Source organism: Podarcis tiliguerta (genome assembly GCF_965153285.1).
Source record: "Podarcis tiliguerta genome assembly, chromosome: 7".
Taxonomy (NCBI): Eukaryota; Metazoa; Chordata; class Lepidosauria; order Squamata; family Lacertidae; genus Podarcis; species Podarcis tiliguerta.
The window spans coordinates 75689889-75708133 of record NC_139540.1 but is presented as its reverse complement, the minus strand read 5'-3'; the positions used below and the strand labels follow the sequence as shown (position 1 = coordinate 75708133).

General features: G+C 44.7%; 1 long non-coding RNA gene across 2 annotated transcripts in view; it reads right to left on the bottom strand.

Moving 5' to 3' along the window:
• Positions 1 to 6613: 6613 nt before the first annotated feature.
• Positions 6614 to 18245, bottom strand: part of LOC310681667 — a 40442-nt gene continuing 28810 nt past the window's right edge. Inside the window, exons 1-3 of one of the 2 annotated variants that reach the window (XR_014513479.1) lie at positions 12154 to 12293; positions 10182 to 10411; positions 6614 to 6836 (exon numbers count right to left, since the gene is read on the bottom strand). This is a non-coding gene — a long non-coding RNA (uncharacterized lncRNA). Of the gene's footprint in view, positions 6837 to 10181; positions 10412 to 12153; positions 12294 to 18245 lie in introns of those variants that run through there. The other variant, XR_014513478.1, reaches the window with a different exon arrangement.

Below are 18245 nucleotides of genomic sequence, written 5' to 3'. Positions count from 1 at the left end.
CAATTCCAGGCAACCTTTCAGGGACCACATGCTCATGGTAAGCAGGTCCAGAGGTAAAGAGCGGGCAGGACAATGAAATTATTTTTCCCTTTGTACAGTAGGATAGTTTTTATGCAGACTGCTTTTTTGCAACCATCTCTATCCTCCACCCAGGCAAACAAGAACAATGATCAGCATTCAAGAGCCCATTATAGCAAGGGAGGAGGACAGTCAAGGAGGCTGATGAGGGGTTTGGTCTGACGAAATCCAAGGGTCCAAACAGATAGAGCTGGAGGGATGTATTTGACCCCTGCAGGCCTGAGTTTCCTCACCCATGGACTTAGGGAATATGGGGGCAGGGGGGAAATCTCTTGGAGAAGTCTGACAGGCAGGCTTTGAATATAAAACAATCAGCATGTTTGCTGTGAATTTTCCTGTGATCAATTACTGAATACTGTTATGAATGAAGATGAAAGAGATTGCCTTTGGAGACAGGCAGCACAAAGGCCCCCAGGCTACAGAAGATCCCTGAGTCCCCAGGGGATCTTTATCGGGAGCTGAAGACAGTTCCCTAGATAGCAAACATTACTTAGACTGGTCTAAGTTTGCCTCTGTGTTTGACTGACTACAAGCGGATTGAAGAGCACATCAAGGTTTTGCACACTGGTTTCTTAAAATTTAAGTAAGCAAACCTATGATTTATTCATTTGCTTCGGGGGGGGGAGTTAAATTTGAATGCATGTTTGGATTCCGTTGTTATCAATAAAAAATTGGCTCTTATTTATTTATTACTGATAAAAACGGGATCCAAACATTAAAATTGTTTATTTTAATGTTATTTTAATGACAAAAAGTTTAGGAAGACCAATACCAAGGGCAGCTCATGGCTGTTAATGTGCAAATTGGCCACATATAAATTCATATAAAATCCCTTAATTTCACATATGCACTCATGGGGGGGCGGCCGCCGAGACCACATAACACCGGTCTTGAAAGACCTACATTGGCTCCCAGTACGTTTCCGAGCACAATTCAAAGTGTTGGTGTTGACCTTTAAAGCGATAAACAGCCTCGGCCCAGTATATCTGAAGGAGCATCTCCACCCCCATCATTCAGCCTGGACACTGAGGTCCAGCGCCGAGGGCCTTCTGGCGGTTCCCTCATTGTGAGAAGCCAAACTACAGGGAACCAGGCAGAGGGCCTTCTTGGGAGTGGCACCCGCCCTGTGGAACGCCCTCCCATCAGATGTCAAAGAGATAAACAACTACCTGACATTCAGAAGACATCTTAAGGCAGCCCTGTTCAGGAAAGTTTTTAATGTGTGACATCTTAGTGTATTTTTTGTCTTTGTGGGAGCCGCCCAGAGTGGCTGAGGAAACCCAACCAGATGGGCAGGGTACAAATAATTAATAATAATAATAATAATAATAATAATAATAATATCATCATCATGGGGTTTGAACTGGCAGTGTCTGATTAAACAGGAGTGGGTAACTGGATCTGGCCAGTGGCACCCTCCTGTCAGCCATCTGATATCAGAATGACACCAGGTGACTTTTTATATCCCTGAGGGCAACATACCCGAAATTCAGTACATTACAGAAAATGGCTACTCTGGCTGGAGCTGATGGAAGTTACAGACTAAAACATCTGGTTGGTGAAAGCTGTCCTAAGCGTTTAGCCAGCACTAAGCAAGCAGCTGAATGGGAAGTTCAGTGTCCACAAACAGGTACAGATTTTTTTCCCCTCAGGGTTCTCTGGGCATTTTCTGCCCATCCTGCTTGAACACACATGCAGACAACAACCCATTTTATGTACGTAAGGCACATCATGGACTTCAACTGTGTGGTGTTTGGAAAACCTATGAAATAATCTAAAAAGCTCTCCTTTGCCATGTTCAAACTTGTTTCAGACCATTGCCTTTAGTGCAGATTAGTTATCTTGTTAGGCTATCTAGTGTTTGTTCATAATCAAAAGACGGGACATCTTTTATGTTGATTTGCTGCTCAAGTCTGAGAATGTGCCCTGCACTTTTAACTATCCCAGAAATCAATAAGTCATTGAAATGATGATTGCTTTAAGGGCTGTTTGGAGTCCTGAAACAGGTTTTACATTGCTTCTGTTATTGCTTCCTGAATAAGACTCCCATCTTACACCCCTAAAACTATTAGGTCTTCAGACCTCCTGAACAGCCTCTGAATGACAATAACAGGGCTTTTCTTTCAAAATAAGAGACTATAAAAAGACCCGAGAAATTTTCTTTGAAAGTATTTTCTAGATTCCATGTCCTCCCCCTCCCCCTTATGTGAAGCTATTAAAACTTGAGTAAATAAGAAGTAAATAGATTTGCGTGGACAGGCGGCGCCCCACCCCCCACCCCGTCATATGGAATAACGACTCAAGACAACGTGCTATGGGATTAAATTGGCCACAACTTTATTAAATTTCAGATGTGGGTAGACCTTGGCTCAGGCATTGGGCGTTATGCCTCCCCAGTCCCCAGCCGGGGACCTAGGGAACATCAGGGTTATCCAGTGGGGGGGGGTGGGCCATCTCTGGAGAACATATGTTCAAGCAGAGATAGCCGCCCCCGTTACGCCGCCGCAGGGGAGAGCAATGACGACCTTTCGGCGTATGGTCAAAGCCTCCCCTCAGAAACCCCTTTAACGGGGAACCCTGGTATCGCCGCTGCAAAGAGGAAGATAGACTAATGGATTCTACCCAAGGCCTCATACCGCCAAAGTTGTGACGTTTTGCTACAGGAAAGGCAAAACCTGCCAATGCAGGGGAATTCCTTTCCGGCCCTTCAACAGCGACCTTGACATAGCAGCTCCCGCATACCTGTGAAGAAAAGTTAACCTGCAAAATAAGACTTAACTGAGGGTGGGTAGGGTGGGACAAGCTCTGGAGCCAAGTGAGGATTCCCAGGTAAGAACCTCCCTCTATTGTGTGGGCAGGTAGTCCCTCCCCTACCTGGCCTGGTCTCCTTGGCAACACTTCCCCCAGATGGGATTGGACAACTGACTGAGGTAGGTGGAGACCTCCAGCTATCCCACCTGGGGGAAGGAAAAGCCAAGCCTGTGCTGATGGAGCCGCTCCAGATCTAGGGCCTGCGCGCGTCCACGCAAAGGGCGCCCCCGTTTTAGGCGGTCATTGCAGATAAATTTAGGCTAACCAACTTACTTAATTCTAATTTCAAGGCAGACAAGTGGGCGGTTTCTTGCACAGAGGGCCCAGAAAATGGTTCGAAGGCACACACCAGATGAAGCTAAGTAGTTCGTGGTCATGTAAACAGCCCAGATATGAGAAATATGCAGAAATTGTTCTTGGAAGAACAATATTGTCTAATAAATAAAAACATTGCCTCTGTTTCCAAAGTTCAGGGTGCAAGTCCCATTTCTTCTGTAGCCAAACAGAACCACCCGTGTTGAAGAAGGAGATATTAGCAGGCTCAGGGGAAACATAAGATTTGTGGAAGGATAAACATTTTTATGGGGGAAGCCCAAAAGCAAGATCTGAGGGCCACAGCGCTCTTTCCCACTTGTAGTTGCCAGAAATGGGCATTCAGAGACATACTGCCTCCGACAATTGAGACAGAACAGAGTCATCATGACTACTAGCAACTGACGACCTTATCCTCTAGTAATTTCTCTAGTCTTCTTTGAAAGTCATCCAAGTCCATGGCCATCACTACCTCTTGTGTATGGTAGAAGGATCTGACCGTGCCAGTTCTCTCAGTTTCTCATTTTACCAAATTCAGGTCATATATACATATTTCTTAAATTTTCTGTTTTACAATTTCAAATACTCATTTTACAATCCTTAAGATATCGATAACTTCCCTTCTTCTCTTTCCATGGTTCATTTTGCATATCATAAATCCCTGCATATTTTACAAAAACTATACCATTCAGTATTCTATTATTGCATCCATCAAAACTTATTTACACTGTTGAATTTATCTTAATGCTGCCAACTTTTTCAGCTGTAAACAATTTCCCCCCATATATTCAATAAACATTTTCCAATCTTCTCTAAATGTATGTTCCTCTTCTTCTATATGTTAAGTCTGGAAGCTGTGCATATTCTGTCAGCTTAAGTTGCCATTCTTCTTGGGTTGGGACCTCACTCATTTTTCTTTTGGGGGCTAACAAAACATTGGCCGCAGTAGTGGCATACATAAATAACCTTTTCCTTTCTTTTTTTGACACCTGGGAATTTCAGCCTGAATTATCCCCAACAAAAAGGACTCTGTTTTTTTTTTGAAAAGTACTTTTAAACATCCCCCCCCCCAGTTCATTATGGATTATTTCCCAATACTCTTTTACCCTTTTACAAGTCCACCACATGTGAAAGAACGTTCCCTCAACCTCTTTGCATCTCCAGCGCTTATCTGATTCATCTTATACATCTTAGCAAGCCTACTCAGAGTTGAATACCATCTTAAATTCAGGTCATATTTCTAAAGCAACATGCTAAATGAATAAATAAAATTCTTCAGCACTTTGGTGCGAATTTCTCCTAATAAACACATTTCTGTATGTAATTTGGATTAATGTGCACATTTCTGCAAACAGTTTCATCTACATTTGTATGCTATTTTCACTAGCATATAATTCTTATGCACGCTTTTATGGGATGTATACAATTTGTCAAACTTGGTTTCATCAGAGAACTGCATCACAAAATTGGGATTTGTGTTACTTTTAAAGGATGGCTGCGTTTAGGTTGTTACATCATGTTAGAAATTTGGTAGACTTGCCTTTTAAATGCACATCAAATCATATTTCTCCCCCATCACAACTTGTGGAATTGAATTCTATAGTTTAACTGTGTGGGATAAGGAATTTGCCAACGACAACTAAATCCACTATAATCCTGTAATTTAAATGTTCCAAAGAGTTGTCCTAGGAAGCCTTATTTGGTAGGAAAATATTTGTGAGTAAGCATAAAAATAATACATCCCTTAGACCCTATAGATTGGATATTGATAACCGCTGGTTAAACCCTTCAGCTGTTACAGAGCACAAAAATAGCATCAGGAAGAAAAATCCAATCCACATTGTCAAACCCCACACCCAATTTCAAATACAGTTTAAAAGGGTATTTCATCAGTGGCTTTCATAATGCATGATAAGCACGGGAAATCTTTTTTCACCTTGAAAGATGCAAGGCTTCATCTCCCAGGGAAAAAAGGAAAGAAAAAGGCAGAGCCTCTTCCTAAGGCTACATTGTTCTCCTGCCTAAGGACAGAAATGATTTTTTATCATTCTACAATAGATGTGTGTAGTTAGATCAAAGATTGGAGCGGCTGAGCTCTTCCCCCGCGAATGCTTTGCAGTTCAGAGTCTCAGCCTGGGGCCAGCACCACGTGGTTTCCTTTGCTCTTTCGAGAGGCAAGGAGATTTCTAAAAAGATTCCAAACAAACATGAAACATGCAAGTGCAAAAAAACCAAAAAACCCTCAGTGTTGCTGCTGTTTCCTTATCAACTTTGTATAGTTAAATTGCAGAGGTATTCAAACAGTTCTGCTGGCGGCGGATGGGGACTCTGTTGTTTGCCATATATTATACCACAAACTTTCCTTTTAAAAGCATCGCTCCCCCATCAGCACACCACTGTGATATCGTCTAATCTGCTCTGTAGTGCTACAAGGCAAAGTTGGTCCGCATGCTACCTTTCTTTCTTTTGTTTTCAGCATTTTGTATTACTAAACCACAGAGCCTAGGACTTGCCAGTCATAAGGTCGGCGGTTCGAATCCCTGCGACGGCGTGAGCTCCCGTTGTTCAGTCCCTGCTCCTGCCAACCTAGCAGTTTGAAAGCACCTCAAAGTGCAAGTAGATAAATAGGTACCGCTCCGGCGGGAAGGTAAACAGCGTTTCTGTGCACTGCTCTGGTTCGCCACATGACCCGGAAGATGTACACCGGCTCCCTCGGCCAATAAAGCGAGATGAGCGCCGCAACCCCAGAGTCGGTCATGACTTGACCCAATGGTCAGGGGTCTCTTTACCTTTTAAGAAGAAAGAAACAAGGTGAGAATGGCCGCTTAGCTTGCAGCCGTTGGTGCTGGCTCCCTGGGGCACCTGAGCACCCACAAAATTTCCCACGACAGGACTGGGCATTGACAAATTTCAGCGCCAGGGCCATGCACACTGCATGGCACTCATGGCCCCAGGAACCCACAGTCAGGGCCAAGCTGACACTCCTGCTGGCAGCTTTGGGCAGGTGGTGGTTGTGGCCTGGTGTGGGCTCTGGCACACATCCGGTTTTGGTGCGGTGAGGACGCCACTTCCTCTTCCACTGGCCATACTGACTGCTGTGATTGTAGCCAACTTGGGGACATGACCTGAGGAGTGGACCAGAGGGAAAACTTCACACACACACTGACTTTCCTCTATGTATATTATATCACAGGGCAATGCTGTGCAAAGATATGCATATTAGGCAGAATCACATTACAGTGGTACCTTGGGTTAAAAACTTAATTCGTTCTGGAGGTCCGTTCTTAACCTGAAACTGTACATATTGTTGTTAAAGACAGAGGCCTGAACAAAGTAGCATGCTGCCTTTAAAATGTAGGTGTTATTTCCAGTTTTATTTCCATGAGAAATGGGAGTTGAGATACCTCCCGCACCAAAAACATCCCTCTTCACACTAGCGTTATCATGAAAGATTCAGGAACATTCAGAAGCTCCCTTTCTCAGAGATAGTGGGATTCTTTATTCTTTTTGCACTGCAGAATAGAAAACAGTTGCGTTCTCCACAACTTTGGCGTCTCTAAACAGGAGGAGCTGCCATAGTAGTCTCCTTGCATCTTCATGGTGGACAGAAATAACCCTTGGATCATCCAAGACATCTTGGGAACATTAAAGAGAATGCATTCATCATAGCATAAATTATACAATATATGTGAAATTATGCAATGATCTCTTCATACATAACCACACCGTCTCCCGAGGCCTATAAACAAGCCTTGCACACCATCCAGAATCTATTCTCATGGAACTTGGAACAGAGAGAGTTGCAAGCACTGATTTCTAAAAAGCTGTCAGGCTCTATCTATCCTTCCTGGTTTATTTGCCCACTAAGAATAATGCAATTAGATTTGGCAGCACCCATCCAATATCTGTGTGACATTAATAATATACAGTCCCTACACAAAAACAAAGCAATGAAATATCAGTCTTGTGTAGCCATTCAGCATCTCTTCCCTCCCACACCCAACCATATATAGTGAAAGAATTTCAGATTGCTTCATATCATCTCTAGCATCCTTATCACTCACTGCCAATATATAGATGGGAGGTACTTAGTAAGTCGTAGCCATGCCAAACTGTGTCTCTCAAACCAATGGTCAAACTTTCTGTTAGGGGCCTCTTCTAAGGTCTTCCCCATACATGAATTTCAGTTGAGGTTTGTTCTGTGACAACTCAACGACCTGAATGAGTTTTATTCTGATCTCTGGGTAGAGCTAGGCAAACCCTGTCACACCTAATTTGTTAGTCTGGTAAACCTGAATAAATCCAGACTAACAAATCATATGTCGACTGTTATGTGTTCATATATATAATTTAATTTTCTGTTTTACAGTTTAAAATACTCATTTTACATCCTTAAGATATCAGTGATTTCCCTTCTCTTTCCGTGGTTCATTTTACATATCTAACATCCCTGCATATTTTACAAAAACTATACCACTCAATATACCATTATTGCATCCATCATAACTTATTTACACTGTTGAATTTATCTTAATGCTGCCAACTTTTTCAGCTGTACACAATTATTTCCCTTATATTCAATAAACATTTTCCAATCTTCTCTAAACGTATGTTCTTCTTGTTCTCTTATTCTATATGTTAAGTCTGCAAGCTGTGCATATTCTGTCAACTTAAGTTGCCAATCTTATTGCCAAATATTCCTTGCTCGTTTTCCATTTTGCGGGTAACAAAACATGGACCTTCAAAGCCCTAAACAGCCTCTGCCCAGTATACCTGAAGGAGCATCTCCACCCCCATCGTTCAACCCGGACACTGAGGTCCAGCTCCAAGGGCCTTCTGGCTGTCCCTCACTAAGAGAAATGAGGTTACTGGGCCTTCTCGGTAGTGGCACCCACCCTGTGGAATGCCCTCCCATCAGATGTCAAGGAAATGAACAACTATCTAGCTTTTAGAAGACATCCAAAGGCAGCCCTGTTTAGGGAAGTTTTTAATGTCTGATGTTTTATCGCTTTATTATTATTATCATCATTAATTTTGTTGGAAGCCGCACAGAGTGGGCTTATTTACAGATAACCCAGCCAGATGGGTGGGGTATAAATAATAATAATAATAATAATAATAATAATAATAATAATAATAATAATATAATAATAATAATAATAATAATAATAATCTGCAGTCTTTTGGCATTGAGGTTACCGGAGAGAGTAGCTGCTTGACTCCCAACCATCAAGGCCAAGTTGTTCTGCTATATATGCTGGTGGCTTCTGGGTGTTCAGGACATCAGCCAAGGAAATATGATCAGCTCATCTCCAGCCTCTTCCATTTGCTCACTAGAATTAGCCCCCAAGAGCTGTTTCAGTATCAGCTGATCCCATATACAGGCAGCATGGTTAAAGCTATCCTAGCCCTTAGCCAGCTCTCATTAATAACAACTTTCTAAGCTTCATAATAGAGCCTATTGTATATGAAATAATTTATGTCACCACAGGTCTGTAGGCCACAAACCGAATCTGATTCTGGCTCACAACTAGCCCGGCTCATTAAAAGTAATGTGATGAAAATTACAAATGTGTTGCTTCTCAAAGAATTGAGTGGGGGGTCTGTATTGTTCTCTTTGCAGCATCAACCTAAGAACTTTGGCTCCCGTTCATGTTTAACTGCAGACACATTTAATTGCAAATAACGTAAAATCTCACAGGACACAGGAACGTAAGACACTGCCTTAAACCAGGATAGGCTATGGGCTGTATTCAGTGGAGCAATAAATCACTGGCTCCATTGGCATAAGGATTTATCCATGTGAAACAGAATGCTCTCCCCCTCTGGACCAGAAAGAAAACTTCTGAGAAGTACACAGTGAACAAGAAGTCTGGTTTGGATTGTTGTTTTCAAGAGGACGCCTTAAGAGGGAAATAAGATGTTCATTGTGGAATACTAATAATAATAATAATTTATTATTTATCCCCCTCCCATCTGGCTGAGTTTCCCCAGCCACTCTGGGTGGCTCCCAATCATATATTAAAAACAATACAGCGTTAAATGTTAAAAACTTCCCTGAACAGGGCTGCTTTCAGATCTCTTTTAAAGATAGGATAGTTACTTATTTCCTTCACATCTGCTGGGAGGGCATTCCACAGGGAGGGTGCCACTACCGAGAAGACCTTCTGTCTGGTTCCCTGTAACCTCACTACCTCGCAATGAGGGAACCGCCAGAAGGCCCTCAGCGCTGGATCTCAGTGTCCGGGCTGAACGATGGGGGAGGAGAGGCTCCTTCAGGTATACAGGACCGAGGCCGTTTAGGGCTTTAAAGGTCAGCACCAACACTTTGAATTGTGCTCGGAAACGTACTGGGAGCCAATGCAGATATCTCAGAACCAGTGTTATGTGGTCCCAGCGGCCATTCCCAGTCACCAGTCTAGCTGCTGCATTCTGGATTAATTGCAGTTTCCGGGTCACCTTCAAAGGTAGCCCCATGTAAAGCGCATTGCAGTAGTCCAAGCAGGAGATAACTAGAGCATGCACCACTCTGGTGAGGCAGTCTGCGGGCAGGTAGGGTCTTAGCTTGCGTACCAGATGGAGTTGGTAGACAGCTGCCCTGGACACAGAATTAACCTGCACCTCCATAGACAGCTGTGAGTCCAAAATGACTCCCAGGCTGCGCACCTGGTCCTTCAGGGGCACAGTTACCCCATTCAGGACCAGGGAATCCCCCACACCCGCCCGCCCCCTGTCCCCCAAAAACAGTACTTCTGTCTTGTCAGGATTCAACCTCAATCTGTTAGCCGCCATCCATCCTCCAATAAATTGATACTGTATTATAAAAGGGATGAATGGTTAGCAAAGGTACACTATTAGCAGCAAGGCATGGGCAATTTATGGACAGCTCTTGGAAAGGCAGCTTGTTCCAGCAGCCCCCCCAGATCAGAACTGAACCCTATATATATTGCGCGAGGCCTGGAGACTGCCTCAAACCTCACCTCATTAGTGAAGAACAGATTTTTTAAAGAGGTTGCCCTTTGGCTTGAGGTCTAGCGCTCTATAGTCTCTCGAGGGCTTCAACGGACCAATTGGATGGTGTAGCTTACTGGTTCAGAAATCCCTGCTGGTTGCTGGATCTTCTGTATTGCAGTATTTTGTTTCCTTGTCTGCAGATGGGCTTTCTGACCCTCATATGTTTTCTAGGTCCATGTCTTTGCCACGATAGCACCTAGCAGGAATAAGTGAAATTACCAAATCCTCAGGATGAAATAAAAGTGTGAGTCACACCCAAAGAAAGAACGACAGCTTTGGTTCAATGTAACATTAGCTATTAGCATTGCATTAAAATCTGCAAGGGATGCGGGTGGCGCTGTGGGTAAAAGCCTCAGCGCCTAGGGCTTGCTGATCGAAAGGTCAGCAGTTGAAATCCCCGCGGCGGGGTGCGCTTCCGTTGTTCGGTCCCAGCGCCTGCCAACCTAGCAGTTCGAAAGCACTCCCGGGTGCAAGTAGATAAATAGGGACCGCTTACTAGCAGGAAGGTAAACGGCGTTTCCGTGTGCCGCTCTGGCTCGCCAGAGCAGCGATGTCACGCTGGCCACGTGACCCGGAAGTGTCTCCGGACAGCGCTGGCTCCCGGCCTCTTGAGTGAGATGGGCGCACAACCCTAGAGTCTGTCAAGACTGGCCCGTACGGGCAGGGGTACCTTTACCTTTACCTTTTTAAAATCTGCAAGCAGCCTGGATATATTGCTATACTTGGCCTGCTGATGTCCAGAATGTACTAACCTGAATGATAAATCTTGAGGTTTGGGGTTTTTTTCCCCCCAGCAGAAACACACATACCTAAAAATGTATTAATCTAATTACCGCTTTGCATTAGAGAGACTTTAATGTGCTTGGAATAAACTTGAGGAGGTTTGAAGTTAATGGGGCAGATTTCATGAGTTTTTAATATTCTGTTCATGCTGATTTCATTCATTCTTGTTAGTTTCAACAGAATTGCTGTGCAATGTCTTAAGGGCTCCACAGATTCAGTGTTCGGTCCATGTATCCTCAGATACTGGGAAATGAATAAGCCGTCTCCCTTTAGTCAGAGGAATGTGCTTCTGTTTTGGCTTGTCCTCCCTAGCAGAAGTTTCAGATCTCTCAAACTAGTCTTTGAGATGCCCCTCAGACAGAACTCAGCATATACTTGTAGATAAACAATTCTCTTCCATCATCATCCCCAATAATATCAAAGCCATTTCTGGAGTTTCGATTGAAGGCAGGCTCTTGCTTTTCCTATGAAAGTTACCAGTACATAGACTCCTGGTTTTACATCAGTCTATGTAACTTTCGTAGCAAAAGCAAGTGCCTGCCTTCAATCGTAACTCATACAAATGTGGTGCTGTATTAGCCGGGGTGCAAATTACAAATGTTTTCATTTTCCGCCACCTCTGGTTTTACTGAGGTCAAAAAAACACAACCACCATGAGAAATGCTTCAAGTATCAATCACAGCTCCCACTTGCAAGGATGTGGGTGGCGCTGTGGTCTAAACCACTGAGCCTCTTGGGCTTGCTGATCAGAAGGTCAGTGGTTCGAATCCCTGCAATGGGGTGAGCTCCCGTTGCTCTGTCCCAGCTCCTGCCAACCTAGCAGTTCGAAAGCATGCCAGTGTAGGTAGATAAATAGGTACCATTGCGGCAGGAAGGTAAACGGTGTTTCTGTGTGCTCTGGCTTCTGGCATGGTTTCCCATTGTGGCAGAAGCAGTTTAGTCATGTTGGCCACATGACCCGGAAAGCTGTTTGTGGACAAACACCGGCTTCCTCTGCCTGAAAATGAGATGAGTGCCGCTACCCCATAGTTGCCTTTGACTGGACTTAACCATACAGGGGTCCTTTACCTTCACATTACAGCTCCCTCTTACCAAACAAGTAAATGTGTTTTCCAAAAGGTAAAACTGTTCAGATCTGTAATTTGGCTAAAATACCTCTTTATGATTTATCCATTCACAATATTTATATCCTGCCTTGGCTCCCTGACAGTAGGCCTTCAAGGCAGCTGGCAATAAGTGAAAATTGAAATATAATAATATTATTTTAAAAAGCAGTGGTGACTGATCAAGTCTCTGGTGGGACGATGATGGACTGTGTCCTTAGGCCTTAGCTATTGCTGCTGGTGGTGGTATGTGTGTTTTTCAACTGATGCTCTTCAGTGTTTCCATGGAAACCATACGGGACAAAAGAGATGTGGGTGACGCTGTACCACTGAGCCTCTTGGGCTTGCTGGTTAGGAAGGTTGGTGTTTCGAATCCCCGTGATGGGAAGAACTCCCATTACTCTGCCCCAGCTCCTGCCATCCTAGCAGATCAAAAGCACGCCAGTGCAAGTAGATAAATAGGTACCCCTGCAGTGGAAAGGTAAACAGTGTTTCTGTGCACTCTGGTTTCCATCACAGTGTCCCGCTGTGCCAGAAGTGGTTTAGTCATGCTGGCCACACGTCCCAGAAAGCTCTCTGTGGTCAAATGCCAGCTCCCTAGGCTTGAAAGCGAGATGAGCACCACAACCCCATAGTCGCCTTTGACTGAACCATCCAGGGGGTCCTTGACCTTGACCTATATGGGATAATAGATTCTTCCCCATTTGTTCTACCTAGCAACCCAGGGTTCTTCCCACGCCTTAGGTGTTTGAACTTCTGCAATTGGCTGAGCCATTCATGGAAAGCAGAAGTTTCCACATCTGCTCCATGTTGTCTGAAACAAGAGACAAAGCCTCAAGCTGGGAGCAAAATCCCATGGTGGCAGAAAACTCGCTTGTTCTTCACTTGCTGTTCTGCGCGTAAATGTGCTTCAACAGCACCCTGCCAATCCACAGGCATCTGCACCATCTGGAAGGTGTCAGTTGCCACAGTGACACCTTGGATATTTGCCTTCAGTTTGCAGAAAGGAATCACAGAAGCCAGCTGTGTCTTGATCAGCATCCAGCGATTTTTCGAACGAATTTCTGCAAACCACCTCCGAGCTCATTGCAGCCCCATGGGAAGTGCAGGAGTTATTTGTGCCTCCGGTTTTTTTAATATGGATAAAGAGGAAGAAAGACAGTTTTGTGGCCATTGATTGAGACGTTCTTGGGTGATGACCTTGTCTGTTATAGTAATAAGAAAATTCCCGTTGTTATTAAAGAGTGGCGTATGTGTAAATGGAGGGTTTGTGTAACCCCAAAAGGATGCAGTGTGTTTCTCTGTAAGTTCTTTGTCAGGGAGCACCAGGCTACTCAGTATCAGGGCAGGATTTGTCCTTAACTAAACAAAGTCTCACAGTGCGGTGATCTTCAGCCTTGAATGTCCAGTTCCTATAATCCCTGACCATCGGCTGATTTCGATACGGTTGATGGGAGCTGTACTCTTTTGGGGAAGAAATTTGAAGCCTTTACCTTTCTGCATAGAGATGACAACAATTCACCCATATGAGAGATAATGGGGACTGCCTCTCCCCATATAAGGTAAAGGTAAAGGGACCCCTGACCATTAGGTCCAGTCGTGACCGACTCTGGGGTTGCGGCGCTCATCTCGCCTTCTTGGCCGAGGGAGCCGGCGTACAGCTTCCGGGTCATGTGGCCAGCATGACTAAGCCGCTTCTGGCGAACCAGAGCAGGGCACGGAAACGCCGTTTACCTTCCCGCCGGAGCGGTACCTATTTATCTACTTGCACTTTGATGTGCTTTCGAACTGCTAGGTTGGCAGGAGCAGGGACCGAGCAACGGGAGCTCACGCCATTGCGGGGATTCGAACCGCTGACATTCTGATCAGCAAGTCCTAGGCTCTGTGGTTTAACCCACAGCGCCACCTGTGTCCCCATATAAACCTCCCCATATAAACTCTCTCCCATATAAATGCTCTCCCCATATAAACCTCCCCAAACTCTACATTCATCATCTGAGGCCATTCTTTGTATATCACTTCCATATGAGGTCTGGAGGGTGGAAACACGAGAACGGGCCTTGTCTGTAGTGGCTCCCTGTTTGTGGCATGCTCTCCCCGGGGATTTTCGCTTGGCACCTTCATTATATATTTTTAGGCACCAGGCCAAAATGTTCCTCTTCAACCAGGCCTTTGGCTGATTAATATCCAACAGCCTTTTAAATATGTCTGTGGGAAGGAGAAGGAGGTATTGTTTTGTAGTCTTGGTTTCATTATTTACTTATGTTTTGTCTTGTATTTTATTCTGGGAACTGTCCTGGGGTCTTGTGATGAAGGGAGGTGTATAAATTTAATAAATATTAATAGTCATATCTGAGGTAAAATGCCAGCTGGGATCAGTGTCATGTGAGACTGCAAATAATGGGAAGGTATGTGCACACATTGACAGAGAAGATTGTTTGGGGCGGGGAACGTGAATCAACTCAAAGGCAAAAGTTCATGAGGCAGTAAAGTTTCAGCAGGAAGAAAACAATAAGAAAACCCATGGGTAAAGATGCAAAATGCAGAAAATACCAAATTTGTGGCCACTTGGGCATATGATGTATACGATGGTTGCTTTTGTGAGGCTGTCGTGGCCGTTCATGGCCATCAAGATACTTGACGACATGCTGCCAATCACTTACTGTTCCTAATGCATGATGAAGGATCTGATGCCAAACAAGCATCATTGAATCTTGAAGATTCCAACCTATGCTATAGGGATCCTGTGTTGCACTGACACACAAACTCATATCCAAAGTAAAATACTTGGGGTCAGGTTTAAAGCAGAACCTACAGAAGTCATAGACATGCATGCATAATTACTGACCAGAGAAGAGTGGCAGACCAAGCTTATGGAATACCGTGGTACCTCGGGTTACATATGCTTCAGGTTACATACTGTCAGGGGTTCAGGAGCAGAGTCACAGGAGAGGGAGGAAACGGAGAGCGAGGGGGAGGAGTCTGAAGGAAATGTCAGCGACGACAGTAGTCCGAGGTCTCTGAGTCTCTCCAGTGACTCGGAGGATTCACAGAAAGGGGCCCCCATGGTCAGGGCAAGGGCAGTGCCCAGGGGGACACCTCGGGAAGAAGGGGCCGGAGGGGACTCAGAGAGTAGCAGCTGGAGATCCGGACCAGCGTCCCCCCCAGAGTGCAGTAGGGGGGAGGAGTCCAAGGCATCGGGATCAGGGAGCGCGCAGGCAGAGGGAGAACGTGAGGCAGGAGTGACCACGCCCTCGTCAGGGAGCGAGGAAACGGTCATCCGGAAAGTTAAACGCGCGCGCGCGCCAAGTTCAAATGTGCAGGAGGGCGGCAAGGTGGGCAGCCCGGGTAAGGAGCCAGGTCCTAAAGCCCGCCGAAGAGAGGGGGAGGAGTCAGAGGGGTCAAGCTCTGCGTCAGAAGAGTCCAGGAGGAATGAGACCCCGGGGGGTAGTAAGACCCAGAGGAAGAGAGAGAGAAGGAAGAGGTGGAGTAAGATTAGAGTCTTGAGCTGGTGCACAGGGGGCGGAGACCCAGACAGAGCTTCGCCGGTCTAAAGTCCAGACGTAGAGCTGGGACGCTGAGACTTGTAAATGGAGACTATTCTTCAATAAAGACTTTGATACTGTACTATCGGCTAGCGTTGGTCCTTGGTGAGCTGGGACCCGGAGCCAGCTCTGACACATACGCTTCAGGTTACAGACTCCACTAACCCAGAAATAGTACCTCGGATTAAGAACTTTGCTTCAGGATGAGAACAGAAATCATGCTCTGGTGGCACGGCGGCAGTGGGAGGCCCCATTAGCTAAAGTGGTGCTTCAGGTTGAGAACAGTTTCAGGTTAAGAACGGACCTCCGGAACAAATTAAGTAGTTAACCCGAGGTACCACTGTATGCAGAAATGGCACGACTGACGGGAAAGATCAGAAACCAGGAAGACCAAGTATTTTTAAAAAGACTGGAATAACATTCTAACATATTTGAGAGGTCACTGTAAACAGTCGAAATCATTGGCAGGAATACAATGACACTTGGAATGTAACATGGATTTTGGATACTATGATTATATAACAGATAAATTACAGTAAAAGATGCAGGAATAAAATTTAGAATTGGAACCCATGGAGGGAAGGAAGACGGTCTCAAGGTTCGAAAGAACCCTTTTTAAAAAATACATGTGAAAATGTTATTTCTATGGTGTATAACCTTTATGTAAAAGTAATAAATAATAATAATAATAAAGACATGCATGCATAATGCTATTGGGGAGAAATGAGTTTGATTACTATGTGACCACTTGTGTTGTTGTTTTTATTTTTTTTTATATGTAATTTATTGCACTGTCTGTCATTGTTAAATCACCTTGAAACTTTGGTATAACATGATGAATAAGTCCCATAAATAATAAAATAAGGCAGGCCTTGCCATATCAATTTCCTCACGTACTGTTTGCACTCTTTCATCCTGTATTTGCCATCCACAATGTAAACCTGTTTAAAACTTCCTTAAGAAAGCAGTGATCTCATTCTAAATGTATCATTAATGTGGAGTTTACAATAAAAAATGAGTTTCCCTCATTAGTAATTCATAAAAGTGAATTGATCCATTTTAATAGGCACAACTCTTTTTCAAATGCCAGTCCTGATTAAAACAGCAAGCTACCTAAATTTGTCAATGCAGAATAAAGACAGCACCCATTCTTCGGCATACTCCTCTTTCAACAAAGAAACCTGAAGCGGTTTATGCTCTGGAAAACTATCCAAAGGAAGCTTCCTCTCGCTTGACAGTTCTTTTGTCACTGTGCTGAAATAAAATAAATATAGCCTACTGAAGAAAACAGGATTGCTGATGTAGTTTGTCATTTTGAGAAGCGTTGCCTAAATTTTTTAAAGTGGAAAGACATGAAGCTTTATAAAATCTCACACTAACTAGAAGCGAAACGATACGCTCAGGTATCACAGTTCATTCTGTCATTTATGTTGGTGCTATTATTACAGTGTGTCTCTAACAAGGAGGACATCTCTGCCCCAAATTAAATTCATCTAGGTAATGTTGCACAAAAAGCACAAAGAAGCTTATCATAATTCTAGGGTACTATTTCAAATTCATCACTGATTTTCCATGTACACAGGTAATTTCAAATGGGCTAGACAGCACATTAGTACTGCGTAGAAGATACCACTTTCTGAAAATCAGTTCACACCATTGAATTTCCACAAGTTTCTGTACGGGAGTGTTCTAGTCGTGTGTGAACGCCGCTCAAATGGGAGCTCAAGTGAGAGTTCAGCTTTTCTTCTGTGAACTGGAAAAATCAAGCATAATTTTCTAGAGTGGCTGAGGAAACCCAGCCAGATGGGTGGGGTATAAATAATAAAATGATGATGATGATGATGCACCGAGGAAAAGTTGCAATCGGAGGTGAGGTGAGTTTATAGGTCTAAGGTTAAGGTAAAGGGACTCCTGACCATTAGGTCCAGTCGTGGCCGACTCTGGGGTTGCGGCACTCATCTCGTTTTATTGGCCGAGGGAGCCGGCGTACAGCTTCCGGGTCATGTGGCCAGCATGACTAAGTTGCTTCTGGCAAACCAGAGCAGCGCATGGAAATGCTGTTTACCTTCCCGCTGGAGCGGTACCTATTTATCTACTTGCACTTTGACGTGCTTTCAAACTGCTAGGTGGGCAGGAGCAGGGACCAAGCAACGGGAGCTCACCCCGTCGCAAGGATTCGAACCGCCAATCTTTTGATCAGCAAGTCCTAGGCTTTGAGGTTTAACCCACAGCGCCATCAGCGTCCCCTAGGTCTAAGGTTACACTGTGCATATTTTTGGACCATTCACAAGAGCCACTTTATTAAGCAAGTGTCAGGGGTTCAGGAGCAGAGGCACAGGAGAGGGAGGAAATGGAGAGCGAAGGGGAGGAGTCCGAAGGAAATGTCAGCGATGACAGCAATCCGAGGTCTCTGAGTCTTTCCAGTGACTCGGAGGATTCACAGAAAGGGGCCCCCATAGTCAGGGCAAGAGGAGTGCCCAGGGGGACACCTCGGGAAGAAGGGGCCAGAGGGGACTCAGAGAGCAGCAGCTGGAAATCAGGACCAGCGTCCCCCCCAGAGTGCAGTAGGGGGGAGGAGTCCCAGGCATCGGGATCAGGT